The 18,068-nt window shown below is 40.4% G+C and overlaps 1 long non-coding RNA gene across 5 annotated transcripts in view; it reads right to left on the bottom strand.

Moving 5' to 3' along the window:
* LOC126204444 (uncharacterized) overlaps window positions 1–12,866 on the bottom strand; it is a 29,657-nt gene extending 16,791 nt beyond the window's left edge. The window contains exons 1-3 of one of the 5 annotated variants that reach the window (XR_007540508.1): window positions 12,764–12,866; window positions 11,333–11,676; window positions 2,292–2,462 (exon numbers count right to left, since the gene is read on the bottom strand). This is a non-coding gene — a long non-coding RNA (uncharacterized LOC126204444). Of the gene's footprint in view, window positions 1–2,291; window positions 2,463–11,332; window positions 11,677–11,790; window positions 12,027–12,763 lie in introns of those variants that run through there. The other 4 variants (XR_007540509.1, XR_007540510.1, XR_007540506.1 and 1 more) reach the window with 4 other exon arrangements.
* Between the last annotated feature and the right edge of the window lie 5,202 nt (window positions 12,867–18,068).

The raw sequence follows: 18,068 nt of genomic DNA, 5'->3' as shown, positions 1-18,068 counted from the left end.
TGTCCTCATGGGCAAAGAAGTCAGGAGGAGGAGGAGGAGGAGGAGGAGGAGGAGGGGGGGGAGAGAGAGAGAGAGAGAGAGAGAGAGAGAGAGAGAGAGAGAGAGAGAGAGAACGACTCCCTGCAAGAGAGGGACAATAACATCGGTCGCAACAAAACTGAGTGTGACAACAGGAAAGAGATGAGACCCTCAGGCCTAAAAACAGGCACCTGGAGGAGATTTGTTCTTTGTTTAAGAACACCTCCCAGTGCACAACATATTACACTGCAAGGTCTTATGGACTGCAAGTAAAATTACTACTACAACTAAGTGAATGGGCAACTGCCCACGGTGTTACTAAAGGAGAAGTGAAAGCACCAGAGCACCAACTGGCAGTTCCACAAGGTACAAACTGTACAGAAGACATTTGCCCACACAGCAGTGAAGCCCAAACCTCCAGTGCCCAATAATAATGAGACTGACCAGGCCGCAAAGACCAACAGAGCAATGCTCTTCGTAAAGTCCAAAGGATCAGAAACGGGAAACACCTTCACTAAGTAGTTCACCAGCCTTGTTAAACCTACAGTGATAAATGTTCGCATTGATGATGTGCGAAATCTTGGCAACACACTGGTAGTCTAAACTGCAACTGCATAAGACAGGGATAAGCTGTTACACAATTTGTGAACAGCCATGAAAGTAGAATCCCCTGCTTAGTCTGTAACATGCCCAAAGATAAATCAGACATCGGATTAATACACCAAGTTAGAACACAAAACAGGGTCACAAGTGAATTCACAGAGGAGTTCAAGGTTTCCTCTTTGAAGTCTAGGACTGGGCGAGGAGATAGACCCATGTCACATGTCATAATAGAGGCAACCGATTGGTGTGAACTGCTCCACCAAAAGCATACCTCTATAGGCTATCAATCAGCGGTAATTAAGGATAATCTTTCACTACCAAAGTGCAATCAGTGCCAAGATTGCAGTTGCACAGCTAGAGGATGTTAGCTACCGGAGAATATTGTGGTGTGTGGACACTGGTGAGAGAGGACATATTACAAACAACTGCAAGAACAACAATGCGGCACCAATTTGTACACCCTGTAAAAACAAGGGCAAACCAGTGTGGAGCACCAGGTCAAAGTCACCTGACTTTGGAACTGATCCTAAGGTGAGTAATTGGCATCAGCTATGTCTTTTAGCACCCCTAATGGGGCATGAAAATTGCAGCAGACTTGATACCAGGTAAAATCAGTAACAATAATCACAGAATGAGATGTCTAGGGACCTGGTAGACCAAGCATGAAAGAAGTGGCAACTCTGTCATCTTTTCCAAACAATACGTGTAAGAGATCTTTCACACCTGTAGCAATACAGCATGCAGCACCACCCTGCACAAGTCATATCTTCCAGCAGGTGTTTCTTGGCCAGGCTAGAGATGATATTCCGTAACATTGGTGTACCTTACACATATCACACTGAAAGTTTAAAAAGCAGCATCCCACATTTCCTCAAGGGAAAAGGGCCCAATTATACCTCATGTGATAGTCTTGGAAGTCAAATTCTAAGGGTCATGGGTATTGACAGATCCTCCTAGTGTGAAATGGGCTTTTTAGTCCAAATCATGTCAGAAAACCATTCATCATCTTCCCCATTTTTTGAAGTGTCCACACCACATGCTCTCCCCATCACAAAATTGGTGGCTAACATTTCATGACAGAGCTGGATTTTGTGTGGATAGCATTGAAGGACATGCCTTAGTCCTCTCCAAACACTGTGTAGAACGCCAGTGTGACTTGCAATTTCACAAGCGCTGACTTCACAGTGCAGAGATGAAATGGCTAAAGCGTTTCCCAAGCTGCAGTAGAACTTGCATGTTCACGCCACTGAGGAGCTGATTGTCTAAACAACTCGTGGCTTCAAACTTCTTGATCATGTTCTTTACATTAACACTTTTCACACGGCCTGTACAAAATACCCCAATAGGATCACAGAACTGCAGTAGTGGATTCTCCATTCTGACAGGAAAGCTTCAGAAACACTGGCTTTCCTGGTGAAGTCAACATGCTGTGATTACTAGAGTCCCTCTCACTGTAACTCATTTTATACATTCTTCACATGAGATATCAATGATGTGTTGCTGTCCACCACCATCTGTCAGCCAGTTTTTGGTTACAATAAAGGCTTATGTCATTTCTGGCATGTGCCAACTTTTATGTCTATCTACATTATTCCACAAATTGGTGCATTTTCAAATGTTAACAGACTTTTGGGTTACCCTGCAATTTATTAAGTAGCAATATCACACACCAGATCCTGACTTCACTGATGTCTTTCTGTATGTTATCTGAAATTTCTTTTGTGCTGTTTAGGGTCGACCTGGAGTTCATGCACCACTAGACCACACATTGAGGTTTCTCTCGCACTGCGACCATTTTCCTGGACAAACCAACCGCTACGCAACAGCCACATTAATGAAACCTGTAACAACAAAATGTAATACATAAACTGGCACCAACTTCAGATTAAATATATCAGACAAGCTGTACTTTAAACAATCTGAAAAAGTATTTGGTATTTCAAGTCTGTCCACAGATGTTTAGGCACAAAGTTTTTTCTTCTGCTCCATAATACCCCTTTCACAGTTAAGAACTTAAGCTGGAAATTTAAAACACTGAAAAAGCTCTGAGGAAGTACAGGTTCTCCACGAAGTCTATCCCTGATTACAGAAAAGGAATTATGCTGGATATAGCTATGAAGTTTGTTGCAAATGCCAGGTTCTCTCAAAGACATATATACACGTGTTACATTTAGAACATCTCACCAATAATATCTCTGTCTCTTGCCATCATCATCTCCGTAACCACTTCTACGGCACCTCATATACATGCTATGAATTAGCACATTAGGATCAGGTGAACCAAACACTTCATCCTTAGTGTAACCATTTCAAGAAATGTCAAGGTGGGCTATGTGCAGTGAACATTGTGGGAAAGGTCTTCGATGCCTACCAGTGAAAAAAAAGAACTGTCCAATGATTGTTTTGTTCATAAAGCCACACAAGTCATTTTCTTGCGGCATTGTCTGTAGCATAATGTCCATGGGATCTCAGACTCTGATCTGGACATTATGTATGCTTTCCCAGAGATGTGAAAACCGCAAGAAAAACTTTATTAATGTGGCCATTATTAGTACAGTCATTCCAGGATATTCACAGCAATTTCAGCACGCATCCAGCTGCAAAGCCTCGAGTTGAAATACGGATTCACGAAAAGTCTGCTATCTGCATAAACCTTCACCACAGGACTCAAGTTGTTTCTCTGGAAAGATGTAATTTTCTGCAGACTGTGTTGCAATGCTGCAAGCAGTGTCAACAGGGTCATCACATTGGGTCTATTGTTTTTTGCCTTGTCACCAGCCTCTAAACTTTTTCTATCATCCATTTATGGTCTTCACATCTGGCACATCTCTACCCTAGGCACTTCAGAGCTATTGATGAACTGTAATAGGCAAAAGCATTTCATGAAACGACAAAACACATTGCACCTTCTCCTGCAAAGATTCTACTGTGAGAGCAGCATTACTAATTTACATTGTATTGAAAAACTACCTTGTGCTGTTACAGCAGTACATGCAGAAGTGTATCCATAAAAAACTTCACAAGTTAAGATACCATTTGCAATGATCTGCATAGCTGTATCTTGTGCAGGTCCTTAGAAATAAATTTTTGCAATCAGAGAAAGACTTTACACTCACCCTATTTGGCTTATGTTCTTCATGAACAGTAGCTACCGGAAGATTTCGTGTGCGTGTGTGTGTGTGTGTGTGTGTGTGTGTGTGTGTGTGTGTGTGTGTGTGTGTGTGCGCATGCGCGCACCAATATTGGAGAGGGGGTGTGGTGGCAGTGGCGCGCGCGCACGCACACACACACACGCACCACTATATTTTATCCATCTGCTCCAGAATCTTCGGTCAAAGGATGTCTTAAGATTTCAGGCTACCAGTTTCTGTTTCCATTTGGACTATAATACGTCCTGACATACATTGTCTGTCGCAGATGGTGCTTACAACTCATCACAAAAGACGGCTGGCAAAGGATGGTAGGAAAATTCTAGACAGCCTAAATATCTTTTAGCTTCCAAGCATGAGGATCACAGAGCTCCAGCACCAAGTTTCACTGCATAGCAGTATGTGGTGCATTACAAAAACTTGTTCCTCCACTCCTGAACCAGGTACACACAAAGGAAATGGAAAAATAATCTTAAAACACTTTACTTTCTCTTTACAACTAAACCTTGCAGCCAGCTCTAAAGAAGACCCACAGTTTGCCACGAATTTCAAACCATGGTGCAACAATATACACCACATTTTCCAACATCACTACTAGTTTCCCTATCAAAACATTCACTGCTGGTAGTGACTATTTTTAATTATTTAAATTCACTTTACAATGACATGTATTGGGAAAGAAAACAATTTTAAACTGATTCATATTAATATAGAATGACAAACATGATACTCATTTTGCACAATCTGCTGTAATATCCTGGAACCATAATACAAATGCAAAGACGAATTTTTACTGTCATAATTCCTTACGCAGAATATACTACTTATATCGAAATCCAACGATACATTAATATGTACATAATCCAGTTGCACACACAAATAACAAACCAGGCAAATAATGTTACAGGCCATCCTGAGAGAAGATGGTCCACTTTAATACACATAAATCATCACCATGGTGACTTTATGTATACTAAGTGGACCACCTTCACTCAAGACACTTAATATACATAACCAAACATGGTGTTCCGAAACGATCTTTACAGCTTTATGTGGCATAGTCCATATCGATTCAGGCAGGCTAGGAAAAAATCTTACCTTCATACTCTCTGATGTTACTAAATTTAACATAGGCCTACATTAAAATGAAGGACTAAGTAAGGAACATGTCTGTCTTGTTTCCTCCAAAAAAAAAAATTTCTACTCCGAGATGCAGCCCTCCAAAGATGACCCTGTGCATACCATTTTTAAGACTGGAATTTTGGAAAAACTTAAATGCTGAATCTCTGAACAGTTCTAGATATTTTGTTGGGTTTTTTATTTGCAAGGTAATTGCTTTATGATTACACAGAAATCCTCCATTTGGACTTCTCTGTCAAAGTTCTTTTACTATAGCGTTCTGAACTTTTTATAATTTATGAATTTTTTTAAAAAATGGCAATAAATAAAACTGATTTGATTAGTACCATGTAGTTCTATGTTTCCTGAAAAGGGAAAGCTTCCACTTTTAGGCTGAACAGGTTTTAAAAACAATTTAAACTTTTGCCAGACATAAAAACTGTTTTATTACCATGTTATCACATAGCAGGTTCATAAAAAGCATAACCTAGCCTTATTTAACATAATTTTAGTTTTGGAAGATGCGTAAGGGACTCATTTTTTGAAGCATTTTAAATGGTTCCAAAATATATGTGAAAGATCTAAAGACTTAAAAGTTTCAATTTATACAACTTCTGTGCACTGTTTTGTACTGAAATTAGTCAGTCAATGAACTAAAAATTTGTTGCTCTGCTTCAGTATCTTCCTTTGATATAGAGTGATGCCTTCCTGTTGAACCAATACTAACTGGAGCACTTACAATCTTCAAAACATTGTCAACAGGAAGTTAATACTGATGGCGTTGCTGCTGTCCTTCAGCTGGAAACACATACAAACCACCTCAGGTTGTTAATCTGATCATCATCCTGCTGTTTCTGAGGTGTGGGCCGAATGAATGAAATTACTTCTTTCCTGCTCTTTAAAGTGTGAGCAATGTGAGTCATCACTGAGTCCAAAAATGTGTCTTCTGAATTTCTTTCACAGTAGTAGTAGTAGTAGTAGTAGTAGTAGTAGTAGCAGCAGCAGCAAGAGCAGCAGTTTGCTTGGACCATCCTTTTTCTGCTCATGGAATTCTTCAATTTCCTCTTTGGGCAAAAGAAAGAGGGCTGTCGATGTATAAGATTTCACGACGCTCATAAAATCCTCAGAATTGTGGATGTATTTTGTCTAAAAAGATTATGTTTTGTAACATGGTGCTTCAGCGGCCCTCTTACACCATCACCAGGCCCCTTCCCGTGACCAGCAGCACTGTATACCCAGTCAGTTGGCACAAGCGACTTAATTCAAACAGGTGGCAACGATTTTTAAAATGACCAGGAGCACCATCGGAAATAATGATCTTCTCTGTCCATTTGCACATCGCTAGCAAAGCATGTGCTGAGTCGTCATATCACTGTAACACTAGTGGTCTTGTTTTGAAAAGATGTCATGCCTGTAAAAACTGAAACCTGGTCGTTACTCCGATGGTACCCTTGTACTGCTTGTGGAAGAATTATAGACCAGTTCTCAGCAAAATCGCAGTGAAGCACTAAACATAGTTCTTCAGCCTGTACACACCCTTTCACTTCTACTATGTGGTGGTGTTGCAATTTCTTCAGATGCTGGTGTGTTACTGCTTTCACTGACCATAATACCGCAATAAAAATGCACTGGAAATGCAGTTTGTGTCTGCACAATACATCGAAATTGTAAGCTAATTTTGGCACATGGCCCAATAAAAGATTGCACAATTTTACTGAGCAAAATTGTAATTTGGAAACAAAGGATTGCAGGCTTCATCGCAGTTTAGTATGTCCAGGAACAGAAGCTCTAAACTAATATTTGGAAAGCACTTTTGCAGATATTGATCCTGAGGATACAATTCAGTTCAAACAATGGACTCACACTGAGACACAGACCAGAGAAATGACAGTTGAAGAATTCATTGAACTATTAGTTACAAATCTGTTTGCCCTTTCTACTCACTTACTACATTGCAAAGCATCAGAGCAAGCATTTGCAGTTCACTGAAGGTCTCAAACCAGGAGAATTGATTATATTAATGGATTTCGCAGAAAATTACTCCTTTGTTGTCCAAGACGCAGCGCAGGGATTCCATTGGGAAAACAATCAAGATACAATACATCCATTTGTCATTTACTACAAAGGTAATTAAGACCTAAAGTGTGTAAGCTACTGCATAATCAGTAACTCCCTCCGATATGACACAGTTGCAGTTCATGTGTTTTTAACATACTTTATCAAATCCCTTAAATGCATTTTTAAAGAAATTAAGCATATTCATTATTTTAGCAATGGTTCTGCAGTAAAGTACAAAAATTTTAAGAGCTTCCTAAATCTTTGCCATCATCAAAGATTTTGGCATTACTGCAGAATGGAATTTTTTCAGAACAAACCATGAGAAATCACCATGTGATGGAACTGGGGGCACAGTTAAGCGTTTAACAGCAAGAGCTAGCCTTCAACACCCAACTGACAACCAAGTCTTGACACCAACTTATCTGTTTGAATATTGCAAAAAAATATTCATGGCATTGAATTTATTTATATTAAAAAAAGAAATTACTGAAGATGGAAAAATTGATCAACAGAAATGTTTTGAGGGTGGATGTACAGTGTCTGGTACAAGAGACCATCACCATTTTGTGCCAGTTGATGAAAAGCAGCTAAGATTTACAGAGTATGAAATGATACATTACCCTTTACAGCAAATGTTAACCGACATGCTAAAGTTGCTACTAAACATGTTGCCATTAATGAACTACAGCCTGGCTAGTATGTTGCTTGCTTTTATGATGGAAAATGGTGGCAATATCTGAAGTTTCATGTGAAGAAATAGATGCCTTGATTAATTTCATGCATCCTCATGGAGCTGCTCAATTATTTCATTGGCCTACTAGAAGAGAGAGATGCTGGATCCCAGAACAACAGATAGCCTAATTGCAGTCATACCAGTTCTAGCTGTTTCAGTGATGGGGCAGCAATACAGTTTGCTGGAAGCAATAGTTTTGGACATCAGCAAAAAATTTAAAACATTTAAAAATTGAATTTGTATAATGGTTTGGGAACCACAGAGAGACCTAAAAAAGGCTTGGGAATCTGCTAAATACCCACATTTAGACTTTGGGGCCTGCTAGATATTCACATTCTGGTTTGGGAACCTGCTAGACACCCACCCACTTTCAGGCTTGGGAGCATGCAGTAAAGAAACCCACCCATGGCTGACCTTGCATGGCTATTGGGAATGGCCCCTTGGCAATGGGGTTACCAGTCTTGAGATTGGTAGTGGCCTAGCCACCATGCACCAACAAGGATTTTCCAAATTACCAAAAAAGTGAATAGTTTAGGCGAATTTTTTGCACCTCACCCAAAGAGAGACCAAAATGTAAATAAGTTTTTCTAATAGAATGAAATGTGCTCTGTTGAATGGTGTTAATGAATGTAATGTTGTAGGTGTATTTTGAGATACATGACTGTGAACCCGCGTATATTTTATACATTCACGTTTTTTAGCAAATTTACAGGATGGTAGCACAGTAATTAAACATATTTGTGATATACAGAAAGACAGTAGTTTGGCACAAGACCATGTCCATAGAGCACTTTCTACACTACTTATGCCTCAAACTATGGGGCAAATTTCTCACAACATTATTTGTTGCCCACTTTGAACTGAAATTATGCCAAATGCATTGCTTTCTGAACTCTACTTGCAACATTTGTGTGTAGAGCACACACAGTTGTACCACTATACCCAGAAGCAAGAGAGTAGCTCTTTTACATTAGGAACAGTGGAATGCCAAACTATTTCTTCACGACTTTTCAGTGTCTGTAAAAGTGGTCTCCACAAAAATGGCTCTAGCACCTCAACCAAGTTACAGGTGAGCCTGAAGCTTTGCATAAGCTCATGTATGGCACTCAGGTACATCCTGTACAAATTTCATCAAAATTGAAGATGGTCGAGCTGGGATCATCATCTAAACTGGGACACTTGACATGGAATGACCCTTTGTGAAAAATTCCTGACAAACAGGCACAAGAGTGCCATGGCTCATTTTCTTCTGAAGCTGGAATTTCTACTTTGAAGAATATGGTCAGCATTGCTTTAGTGTATTCATCCATAGCTTTAACGATTTCTCAGCACTTTCTTAACACGAAGCTTATGACTACTTCACTGACCATGGTTTCTTAACAGGACTAACAACTACCTCTGTAATTTACTGATTCGGAGTATTTTATTCTTCATCTATTGCAACATCTGCATCATGGGAGGCTTTACCTTGTTCAGATACTAGCATTTTTGTATTCCGTCATAACACTTAGAATACTTGTCACCGGAAACATCTTCACTTTGACACAGTCTTCAAATGAGAACACTTATTCCCAAACTGAACAAAGTCTGTTTTATGTTTGTCTTATATGTCACTGTTTAATGGATATGCAAATAGTCACCACACTTCACTCTCCTGTGGCCCCAATCAGAAGACATTTCAAACAGTCCTTTCCACAAAAATCAGCGCAACTGTGTCAACTGGTAAATTCCTCACAAAAACACAGACGTCACTGGATGGTCTAAGATTTCTTAGAAGCTTCGTCAGTAAACAAATTAGCACTGAACAACCACAACAAAGAAACTGCAACAAAGTTTAAGAAATAATTGCAACAAAGACAATAGCCTACAAATAAACATTGTAACAAAGAAATTAGCAAGAAACAACTGCTGTGGAGACATACATTACACTCAAAAGCTAAAAAAATATGATTTATTAAAAAAAAAAAAACTTTCTACTTAAAAGGGGGAGCTTTCCTGTAGAGAGAATATAGTACTGCATGGTACTACAGTGAAACCTCTATATAACATTTTCCAAGGGACCACAAATTCTGAACACTGTACAGAGGAAAACACTATAAAGAGGAAGGCTTCCAAATAATAATTATAGGGCATTACTGAAGATCGGGATACCACTAATCAGCTTTGACAAATGGTGCCATCGATGACATTTTAAATTTTCACAACACTGTAATATGATATTCATTGCAAATGATCAATGTATGAAATGATTAGTTTTCTGTAATAAAACGTGGGGCCTGGTAGGTGGATGGGTGAAAGTAAATGGCACCAAAAAGATCGCAAGCAGAATGTGCGTCACATGTCACGTGACCAGGTTCTGCCGCTGACATGGGAAACACGCTGAGCACGGGCTTTCCGAGCCGGTGCAAACTGTGAATCCACAGAACAGAAAATGATGCGTCCACATCCAGTCACTTAAACATTATAAAGAGGTAAATAATTGACCAGGGTTCCAAAAATGTGAGTGATATATGGAGGAAATTGTAATATAGAGGAAACGCAGTAAAGAGGAAAATTTAACACTGTTTATATGGACTTTTAGTCGGGACCGAAAAAACAGATGTAACAGAGGAAAACATTATATGGAGGAACGTTATAAAGAGGTTTCACTGTAATCAACAGAAAAACCTAAATTTTCTGGATTGGCATTAAAAAAATAAATAAATAAATTCTGTTAACTATAAAAAAATTCAAAAGGCAACAGTAAAAGAACTTTGACAGATATATCAAAAGGGAGGATACCATTGTAATCATATAGCAATAATATTTCAAAAACTCTTGCAAAATGTCTAGTTCTGTTAGAGATACAGCATTTTAAAATTTTTTCCAAAAGTCACATCTTCAAAATGATGTTCCGTGTCACCTTTTGAGGCCTGTATCTAGGGGCAGGAATTTCTTTGGAGGGGAAAAAAAAGGTGTTTCTTATATACTCCTGAATTTTAACATTTGCTAAATTCAATAACACCTGAGACTATGAAGGTAACCTTCCTCCCTGAAGTTAAACGGACTATGCCATATGGGAATACTTAAAGTGTGGAACAACTGTTTGGCTTTGACCTATGACATAAGTAATCCACAAAGGGCACATGACAAAAACCTGTAAATCACATATCTTGGCCGCACCCACCGTAACATACAAATTCACCAATTAGTCCAGATATTTATAGAAAAATTAACTTTAGTTATGTGTCTGCACCAACAACGTAAGTCAGGTCATACTTATTGACACAGGCATCTCAAAATTGTCCAGAATGAGATACCCAAATATCTGAAACTTGTTCAGAATGAAATTTAAATTTGATAAAGGATTACCTTGTGTACTACACACACTATCATATCAAATAACGAACAATTAAAACACGTACAAATATTCCTCAAAACAATGACCAGCAACGAAATGCGTACACAATTTTTCTTTTAATGCTACATTCATTTATTTCAATTTACGATTTGAAGCTGTGTGGGGCAACCGAATTATCATCTATGGCTTAGAAATTATCTTTGACAACATCATTAGTCAAAGTCTGTGACATATCCTTTTCTTCAGTTGACCCTCTATGTATTTCAGAAATGGGGGTTGGTAGAAACGTGTATCTTACGGTATAATACTTACACACACCTGTAGTCGTAGCCGTTTGACAGTTCAATGTGTGCACTATCTGAAGCACGCATGGTGTCTATGAAATACTTCAGTTTCTCCCACATCGAACCTACATGTAATTAACTTTTGCATTTGCTGCTCCGATGTGAAAGCCCGCAGGTCCCGCACCGTGGTCTTTTAGACAGCATCCTTCACGAAACCGCGAAGAAAAAAGTAATGCGTCATCTCCGGCGACCTTCTGGGCCAGTAAATGGGCCCTCTGTCAATCTAGCGACCTGGAATTGTGTCGTACAAAGCCTTCCTGTCGATGGAGGTCCAGTGAGCAGCACATGCCGAGTCGCACGCAGTTCTTCGCCCTGTGGAAATGCAAACAGTTCCAAAATGTCCAGAAACAATCGAGGTTACTGACACCTCCGCAAAGAAACAGCTAAGCATGAAAATCTTAACATCGATAGTTAACATAAACGTACCACTTTCACTGCTTGATTACTTATCGCAGCCTACACAATATTTACTTCCATTAGATCAAAACCCAAAACTTCTGAAATAATTCGCCGAGTCAATTGGTTTGGTTTCAGTAAGTGTTCCAAGAGACTATCAAATTTTATTCAGTATGTAAAGCAGCCCTACAGCATCACTAAACGACCAAAGGGCAAGCGGCCCTCATTAGGTCAATACTATAGCCCAACATTTGCAGCTATGCAATATTACCGCAAGTGAGAGAGAGAGAATCTAATGGAATAGTCTGAAATACTTAAATCAGAATCTAAGTTGCTGCTCAGTAAATTTACGTGAAAGTACCCCAATGCAACGATAGCTGATCATTAATTCTTACATAAAATAAAAACTCTGGAATCTACCGGTTCGCAAAAAAGTTAATTAACACAGCATCACTGTCTGTCGTAAAATGTTTCGAAGCAGACTGAATAATACATAATATATACATTTTTACTGAGGAGTCTGATATTCTATTAGGATTGAGGTTTGAACAAGGGTTTTTTTTTTCAGTGCCAAAGGCACGCAATATCCTGCATTTACTACCAGTCGCTCGACAATTCTGATGATTCATTAAAAACGATTAAGACTAAAATAGTTGGAAGAGAGGGGATGACGCTGCGGTCTCATACCATGACAGCTACCAAAGAAAAATTGCTTCAACGAAAGAACCAACGTTCTAAACCATTCACGGTAATGCCAAAGTTCAAATTACAAAGCAATGCAACGTACCGTTTCATCAACGTGACGCCAGAGTTAAATTTATCGTCCATGACCTCAAAATTAGGAGCACGCAGGCCGATTGGCAATGAATTTTTCCGCTTTATTTTCTAAACACTCGAAATGGACGTGGTGACGCATCGTGAAAGAGCAACAAAAACTGCCTTCTGTATAAAAATAATAACGCTAAAGATTAAAACTGAATGGCTAATACATTTAAGTACTTACCACATACCTCTACTACAAACATCCATGACTGCAAACTGCATCAGAGATACAGCACATATGCGCAACATCCTCATATCCTCAGCTCTTCGTCACTACTGCAGAGCTGCAGTGCGGTGTGCGGAGAGTTACATGAGGTTGCAATACAGAAGTACTTCCGCGGCCTCCATGCAGCAAAATAGCTCGGCAAAAGTAACGGGAAAACTTAGAGATGTGCCCAAGTAATGGAAATACCACATGCATTTTTGGATAATGCAATCGAGCAGTGCAGTATTGTGCACAGAAAATGTAAAATGAAGTTAATCTAAACAAAATTGTATTTCTGTTCTACAATTTGCCGTTAGTATTAATCCGCAGCTGTCGTAACGGAAAGTAGTCCCCCACGGCCCCACTAGCAAAATCAGTACAAGTGCAGGGGGGGGGGGGCCATAATGCGTGCGCAGAACAGAGATTTTTCGTCGTACTGCGCATGACGTCAGCGTCGAGAAACTCCGCTCAGTTCGCGCGCTTTCTTACGTGTTGTAGCAAGTAAGTTTTGTGTTGTTGCTGTTTGTTATCGTGTTGAATCGTGTTTATTCTTTCTGCGACACTTTAACAATGCCGAATTGTGCCGTGGCTATGTGTGAAAACTATAATCAGAAGACTAAAGGGAGTAGTATTTCCTATCATAAGTTTCCGAAAGATCCCGAAACCTGTGCTCGGTGGGTTCAGCTCTGTAGAAGAAGTGATAGTATTAACATTAAAAATGCTACTATCTGTAGCGTACATTTTAAAGAAGACGATTATTTACGGGATCTCCAAGCTGAATTAATGAAACTTCCGCCAAAGAAGATCTTAAAGCCGACTGCAGTTCCTTCTTTGCACCTCATTAAAGCCACATCTGCAGCTGCTGCTGCTGCTTCGTCTTCTGTCCAAGAAAGAAATGACAGAAGGAAAGACCGTGAAACACGTAAACGTGCACTTAACAGACTAGCTTCAGTGTCACCGAAGAAAAAAAAAGTGGATCAAAGCACAGAAACTGAAAAAGGCCGCATCGAGGATGAAATGAAGAGGCTTCATAAGGAATTATCGCTACAGACAGAAGAAAATAAGCGTTTGATAGCTGAAAGCAACACGCTGAGAACGAGAAACAAATTACTGGCTCATGCATTAAGCAGACAGAGAAAGCTATGCCAAAGCCTTCAGTATCAACGAAGTACTAAAGTGACAACTAAAGTACACCAAGTTTTAAAAAAAGTGTTTACGAACGCACAAATTGAATGTCTTCTTAAATCAAAGAAGAGCACCCATTGGGCCCAGGAAGATATAAGCAAAGCCTTGCTTCTGCGCTCTCTGTCCAGAAAAACTTATATTTATTTAAGAAATATAATGGGAATACCATTACCTGGACTTCCTACGAAAACGATGGATATCCAATTCTTTTCGTTGTGTTCCTGGAATTTTGACTGATGTATTGTACTTAATGAATAAGCAAGCAACAAACTTAAGTCAAGCAGAGAAGCCTTGTGTGTTAAGCTTTGACGAAATGAATGTGGACTGTCGCATATGCTACGATCAAGAAACTGACGCCATATACGGACCACATAGCCAGGTACAGGTTGTTATGGCACGTGGTTTGTGTGGAACCTGGAAGCAGCCCGTTTATTATAACTTTGACACTACGATGAATCGGGATTTACTGATCAGTATCGTCAGAGAGACGCAGAAAGTGGGATTTGTCGTAGTTGGTATAGTGTCTGATTTGGGGGGTAAAAATGGGAATGTGTGGAAGGAATTCCACATCGACTACACAAACACGTGCTTCACCAACCCAGATGATGAAACGAAACGTGTTTGGGTATTTGCTGATGTACCACATATGGTGAAACTTCTCAGAAACCACTTTTTAGATGATGGTTTCTCATTAAGTGACGGAAAAACGATAACAAAGGGCGTAATCGAGCAGCTATTGTCGAAAGATAATGGAGAACTGAAACTGTGCCCTAAGCTTACTGCTCATCATCTGACTGTTTGTGGAAGAGATCGACAGCGCGTTCATCTTGCTTGCCAACTCTTTTCTAACACTGTATCAGAAGCAATTTCTTTTGTATTGCCTGAAGAAAAAGACACGGCAGAATTCTTCAAATTGGTGAACGACACTTTTGATGTTATGAATTCGAGGGTACCTGTCGGCAAACGACCAATTTCAAGTGCTTTTGGATTGTGTAAGGAGACGCAGGAGGAAGTTCTTCGCAGATTCTACTCCGTCTGTGAAAAAATGAGAGTAAAACTTTACTTCCTTTCCAAAATGGATTACTCACCTCGATTCGGTCACTGCTGGGTTGTTTTTTGGATTTAAAACATGGCTACTGTTTGAAGTATGTATTGACCTCAAGGTTCAACCAAGACTGCCTTGAAAACTTATTTTCCCAGATAAGAGCAATTGGCAGAGCCTATGATCATCCCTTACCAGTGGAATTTAAAAGCCGTTTGCGTATTTTAGTTATGAACAAAAGTATCGCTGACATTCAGTTAACGCAGTTCTTGTCCAGTCTCAGCGGAAACTCATACAAATTATTTGACTTCTAACCTGTTTGCTGGACTTGTGCCGGGCATTGAGGAAGTGTTGTCAATGATAGAAGGTGATCAACAAATGAGGGACATTACACTACATGACTTAATTGTTCCACCTTTGACAGAAGATTCAGAGTGTTCTCTAGAAGGTCTCCGCTACATCGCTGGATATATTGCCTGCAGGTGTGTCTCCATTGACAAATCACTTGGTCATCCTAGTGGTAAGACACTCGAAGTGTCGAAAGACCATGCAAGTTCTGGGTGGATTGAGAAACTGTCTCGCGGTGGCTTAATCATCCCTTCAGATGAGTGGTTTGATGTTGTTAAGCAGTTAGAGGTGCTTTTTTTAAAATTTTCATGGCAGCAGTCTGTGTAAAGACGGCAATGTGACCAGAAACCTGACGAGACTTTTAATTGGGAAGTTTCCAACTATTCCTCAAGAGGTCATCACAGTGTACGCTAAAACCAGAACCTTCATCCGGTTAAGGCACTTGAACACATCGGCAAAGGCACAGAGGGCCAAACAGCAGCAGCAGAAAGCAGCACACAGGTGGAGAGCTTCTGCAGTCCCCTCCAGATCTGATTAAGGTATTTAAATTCTTCTTAAAATTTTTGAATGTGAATTCATTAAACCAGGCTTCTGTATCATTATGTGTAGTAATGTCTCATCTAACTAGACGTACGGTTGCTGCTTAATACCTGCATGAAAAAGATGGTACAAACTATTGCCGACTGTGATGCACAAAATGTGTTTAGTAAATTGAAAGCTCTTGTTGTAATTGTTGCGTTTCCAGTACTATTAAAAATTGTAAAATATATAAAAAGGAACTGAAGCATACTAGATCGTTGTTATCTAACAAAAAATATTGAGTAATAGAATATAAATTGAGGGGGAGCCACAAATCTGTAGTTTTACTTTTGTCATTACCAGAGAGACAATATAAGAGTTTCACAGTCGTAGCAGGTATTAACATTCAGTCCCTGTATTGGTAAGCTTCGATCGAATCCATAATTCATTATATCGCCCTTCACTTTTCGTAAATTAATGTTAGTTTAAGCGCAATAGTGCCGTATGCGAACGTCTCGCGCTGCTGACGCTTCTCGACAGTGACGTCACACGGAAGCGCCCGATCGCTGCCGAACACATTGGCCCAACCTTCTATGTAGCAACCTTGAGTACAAGTTATTAGCAGTTCTAATATAATATTACCAAAATCATTATGTAAAAAAAAAAAAAAAAAAAAAAAAAAAAAAAAACAAAGATTCCTTCCTCATTCAATTTTAGCTATCATCTTTGTTTACATATCTTTATTAAGTATTATTATTTCTACGTAAAGGTGAAATTGTAACTGTAGATTTCCGCACTTCGAGTTATTCATGGCATTTGGCAAATTTGGCTACAATTGAAGGGGAAAACATATGGTTTTAAGAGTTTAAAAATTCTCGACCCAATCCACAATAATAAAAGAACTTTACCATTTACACACCAAAGAAATAGAATTTCAAGATTGCACAGCAAAAATACAAGAAATATTTCGCTTTTCTGGATAACTTAACAATTTAGTCATACTTTTGCATGTTCAAACCTTGAAGGAAGAAAACGCAAGTAAATTACGTACAGTGGCAATAAGTAATGTTTATCTCTTTAAGAATGTCCATTCAATCTGTTATCAATGACCAACAACCTTCCTTCTCGAACTACATCTCATCATCATTGAATTATAGTTAATAAAGTAATTCCAAATTCAAATGAGACACAAAAGAAATAGAAACAAATGGCTCTAAGCACTATGAAACGTCACATCTGAGGTCATAGTCCCCTAGACTTAGAACTACTTAAACCTAAATAACCTAAGGACATCACACATCTCCGGTGGTAATTCGCTACAATACCGCCCTTCGATTGTGCAATTCCAGCACTAATCGAAGCGATAGGTTTTGCAGGTGCCAGCCAGCCACCCTGCAGCGGTCCAGCCAGCAGCCAGGGGCGGTCACAGCCAGCAGCGGTCCAGCCAGCCAGCGTAGCAGCAGCAGCTGCAGTGGCAAGCGGCATCCCCGCTGGCCAGCCAGCAGGGTCGCCCCCCCCCCCCCACCCCCGCCAGTAGCAGCAGAGTGGGGCTTCGGCGCCAGTCTTCATCGTCGCTCTACATCCCTTTTCCACTGTTTTCCGTCGCCTTGCCCGTCCCTCATTTGCTTCTGTCCTTTTGTCCTGTCCTGTGTCTTTCTCCTTGTCACAATGTCAACCCCCACCACCACCACTACTACAGCAACCGCCACTGCCATCATCTACCCATCTCCCTCTGCCGCTGCCACCACTATCATGTGGTGTGCCCAATCACTCCCCCTCAGTCCATCCCCCCACTCTTCACTCTCCAATCTCCCTCACTTTTTGTCACCCCATCCCCGGCTCCTCCTTCCCGTGCCTCTGCTGATCCCTTCCCTCCACTCCCTCCCTCTGCTCCTTCCGTTTCCGCAGCCCCCGCTAGGGTGGTGGCACGGAGGACCACAGCCCACGCTCCACTCTCACCTTCGCCCTCTTCGTCGTCTCCCTCATCGCCATCGCCTTCGCCCTCACCATCTCCGGCGCCGACTCCAGCACCGGGAACTGCCACTCCACGCCACCTTCCAGTTGTTCCCGTCCCCCACACCTCCTCTGCCGCCGTCAAACGCCCCAGTGGCACCCCTGCCTCCTCTGCACCTAAAAAGTCTCCGCCTCGTCCCCCTTCCCCTGCCCAGGATGCCATGGATGTCTCCC

Source organism: Schistocerca nitens, chromosome 9 (genome assembly GCF_023898315.1).
Source record: "Schistocerca nitens isolate TAMUIC-IGC-003100 chromosome 9, iqSchNite1.1, whole genome shotgun sequence".
Classification (NCBI taxonomy): Eukaryota; Metazoa; Arthropoda; class Insecta; order Orthoptera; family Acrididae; genus Schistocerca; species Schistocerca nitens.
The sequence above is the reverse complement of the archived record's forward strand: the minus strand, read 5'-3'. Positions and strand labels throughout refer to the sequence as shown.